Source organism: Tiliqua scincoides, chromosome 1, assembly GCF_035046505.1.
Source record: "Tiliqua scincoides isolate rTilSci1 chromosome 1, rTilSci1.hap2, whole genome shotgun sequence".
Lineage (NCBI taxonomy): Eukaryota > Metazoa > Chordata > Lepidosauria > Squamata > Scincidae > Tiliqua > Tiliqua scincoides.
Genome location: NC_089821.1, coordinates 122,460,872 through 122,465,309, shown reverse-complemented (window position 1 = coordinate 122,465,309; position 4,438 = coordinate 122,460,872).

Here is a 4,438-nt window from a genome sequence, read left to right as displayed (position 1 = left end):
CTGAGGAGTTCAAAATGAAATATTTCCAGCCCAAAATGTTAAAAATAATTTGTTGTTCTCTTTTCATTCACCTAAACTTTCAGTCACATTTTATTCTATTGTTCTTTGGCCTTTATATCAGCAAAACAGGACTTGACCCTACATAAGAGAACAAATATGTACAGATCCAATATATTAAAAATTAGAAATATGCAGAAGCCAACAGGTAGGATTTTAGGGCCAAACCACATGTTACAACAAATGTAGTTTGGCCCCATGTGTGTTATCAAATTTAAATAGCTATGGAAGGGAAGGGGGTTGATCGGTTTTGGGACTGCTGTGTGGGTTTTAATCCTCTAGGGCAGGGGTGCCCAAACCCCGGCCCAGGGCCTATTTGTGGCCCTTGGGGACCCCCAGTCTGGCCCGTGGGAAGCCCCCCAGACTGCAATGAGCCTCTGGTCCTCCGGAGGCTTGCTGGAGCCCGAGCTGGCCCACACGACTATTCAGTGCGAGGGCTGACTGTTTGACCACTCATGTATGCTGTAGGCAGAGGGCTCCTTCCACCGCTTGCTGTTCCATGTCTGTGAAGGAGCAATGGCAGCAAAGGCTGGCATTGCTTTGCACAAGGTATTTTATACACCTTGAGGTATCATGAAACCTTCATTAATTCATATAAGTTCCATCTATTAATTTATGTACATTTATGTACATTTATTCAAATTTTAAATGTAAATTCTTTTTTTCCCAGCCCCCAACACAGTGTTAGAGAGATGATGTGGCCCTCCTGCCAAAAAGTTTGGACACCCCTGCCTCTACTGCAGCGTTTCCCAAACTGTGGACCATGGGCCAATTTTTGGTGGGTCGCAAAAAGTTTTTGAAATGTGATTTTTGCATGCGCCACCATGCAAAAAAAGAAAAAAACTAGGGAAAAAAAACCAATGAAAAAGCCCCAGCTAAAAACCAAAAAGGCATGTTTTGTCACAGCAAAGCTCCGATAGTGCTGAACACTGGGAACCTGTGGTCATGTGCCTTCCAGATTTTATCCTATCCACTCAGAAAATGTCTGCTTTTGGCTGCTTTGTAGGAGCCTTTCCAACTGGGACCATGTGAAGGAAGCATTCTCATATATCCATATAGATAGACCAGCCATTTCCAACTACTGTGCCATGGCCCACTAGCGTGCCGCGAGTGGTCCACAGGTGTGCCACAGGAATTTGGGGGAAGATCATTTATTAGTAGGGCCAATGGGGATGTGAGCTCCCCACTGGCAGTACAGTGTGCCTTGTACATTGTCAAAAACATGATGGTGTGCCTTGACAATTTTAACCAGTGTGCCACAAGATTTAAAAAGGTTGAAAATCACTGAGATAGACTCTTTCAGCCTCTGCTTAGTGGAAAACAGTGTTGTAGCTAGAGGGGGCGCAAAGCACTAAGTTTTGAAAAACTTAGTGCTTTGTACCCTCTCTATCTACACCACTGATGGAAAACATAGCCCCCTATGTTCTGACTAATAACACAGGGCAACACACATTTTTCTTCCTTAAATGTTACACCAGTTCCTGGGTATATTGGGGTGCCAATTCCAAAAATGGCATCCGTTTTGCCCTGCCACGTCTAGTTTTGGAGATATAGTATAGCCCAGTGTTTCTCAAACCATGGGTCGGGACCCACTAGGTGTGTCGCAAGTCAATTTCAGGTGGGTCCCCATTCATTTCAATATTTTATTTTTAATGTATTAGACTTGATGCTACCATGGTATGTGACTGCATTTGGGGAAATGTTACAGACGTACTTTTAACAAGCTATTATGCATATTCTTTTAACAATGATAGTAAATGGGACTTACTCCTGGGTAAGTGTGGGTAGGATTGCAGCCTAGATTTGTTAAAAATTTTCCTGCTTGATGATGTCACTTCCCATGCTGACATTACTTCTGGTGGGTCCTGACAGATTCTCATTCTTAAAAAGTGGGTCCCGGTACTAAATGTGTGAGAACCACTGGTATAACCTCATTAGTGAATGGTTCAAGCAGCTTCCTCATGAGGAAGCTGCTTGAACCATTCACTAATGAGGCTATACTATATCTCCAAAACTAGATGTGACAGGGCAAAAAGGATGGTATTTTTGGAATTGGCACCCCAAATTCATATCAAACCACCATAAAATTTGGGAAAAACTTCTGACCCTCAATTTTGTAGGCCTATGAAATTGTAACATGGTAAATACTTCCATTCTCTCTGTTGCACTCAATACACAAGAAAGGTATGGATTATTCCAGTTTTCCAGGAGGCATTTGATGTAAGGGGATTGAGATGTGTTTTTTTTTTTTTATTTGCAAATTGAAACTGAGGTGTTGTGTCTGGTATGGAGTCAAGTCTGATGTTACTACCCATATAAGTTCTGTTTTACAGCTTCCATCAGCCATAATGATTTAAACAAACTGAATGTATTGGTCACATTTATTAGACTCAACTATATAGCGCAGTAGTGTTAAGTGCAGTTTAACAGCACGTTTTGATGGCAGTTATCATGAGGGCATCCCAAAAGGATCGGCTTCCGCCTTTATGCCTTGTAGATACTTGCATTATCAAACCACTCCCATTTTCCCCCTGAGGTCATGTGTCTCTCTTGCCTTCTTATATCTGCTGCATAGTGTTGCCCTCCTATAGTATTAACGTAGACATTGGAGAGATTCTTTCTTCATGTGCCCTAATTAGGCATATCTATTTCATTTTTTTCTGTCTCCTTCTTAGCTACCTTCTCATGTCAGCATCTACTTCAGAGGAAGAAAGGAAGCAAGTTCTAAATATAGGCCCTAAGAAGGGTAGTAAAAGTGACAGTAATTCCTTTGCCTGATAAGAAGATTGAAGTAATACATCTGCTGTACTCTACAAGATTCCCATCTGCAGAACAATCCAAGGAAAATGGTTGCTGCTTTGCTCTTGTAAACCTGGACAAGAAATTGCAACACATTTTATTGCAGGTTGGTATGGTATGTTACTACTTGTGGGTTTTTTTCTTCTTCTTGCACGTCACGTGAATTTTTTTGTTTTGTTCCATTGGCTGTTTGGTCAGAATATTTAGCTTGTTGCATTTTTCTTTGTATCATATTTCTGATTTCCACAAAAATATATTGACATGAGATGAAAGACTGTTATACCAAGCAATTCATCAGTTCACTGACAGCTTGTATAACTAGAAGCAAATAAATTTTCTTGCAAGCCTGAGGTAGCAAGGCATTTCATGAAGAACCAGAACACTCAGTAAATATCTCCAGCATTTCTAGCCCATCTTTCCATCTATGAAATACGTATAAAAGGATGCCTGCTCAAGGTAACTGCAACAAGAAATACGTAAGACACAATTTAGAAATAATATAGTAACAATCTCAGATAAAACTAACAGTAAAAGCAGAGATAATAGAACAGTATTAGTATAGCAGAATACATTGGTTGGTAAAGACTTATTAAAAAGCACTTTTGAATCAAGTAGAAAGGCAATCTGTGTGACAGGCTAGAGGGAGGTGGTGCCAGCAGAAGACTTGGGGTGAAGACTGCTCTGAATGTGCTGCTCCCTCCTCCCCCCTGCAATCTACTGCTGATCCATCATCTTGCCTCATGGATGGGCCGTCCCAAGAACGCTTGTGCTCCTGATGAATCGCTACCTGACAATGCAACCAAGTACTTGGATTCTGACCATTCAGAAACAGCTTTGGAGAAGTCTTTCTTAAGCTCTCTTCCACAACTTCTTCAGTGATTATCAGTTGCAAGTTTGTCATCTTAGTCTTCATGTCTTCTGCTTCTGTATCCTGGCAATATTGTCTCTTAAATCGCATCAACTAACCGCTCAGTGGCTCTCTTCTCTTTTGTTGTGCCCCTCTGCCTCTGACCTTTATAAGATGCACTCTTTTTAATTTATCTTTTACAGCAGTGTAAGGTCTTCCAGAATCAATACTATTCTGACCTGAAAGAAAATTCCTTCCCAGTCCCAATTATGGTATTTTCTGAGACACTGAATGTAGGCAAAACTCATCCACATCATTCCAAAATCTTAACTAGGCACATTTATACGCCCCATTCCAAAATACCCTTTTCCAGTTTTGGTATTTTCTGAGGGGAAATAACTTTCCAAAAAGTGCAGGAAAAAAATCCCTTCATGATTTCAGAAGGTTTTAACTCAGAAAATTATGCAATATCTTTCATAAATGCATCCTAATCTGTCTTGAATCCTGATGAAGGATCCTGAATCCTCTGCTCCCTCTGGGTGATAGTTCCAGATTTTTACACATCTGCCAGTTAAAAAATCTCTTGAGGTGTATTTAAGAATGAATCAGAGAGATATTTTCCCCTGCTTTCCATACTTTCTTGATTCCTTGGCATCTTTACCAACTTGGCTAAAGTACCATAAAGTCTTCTTGTGCTTTGTTTTCTGCTTAGGCCTTTGATTTTTTCTTCCACAG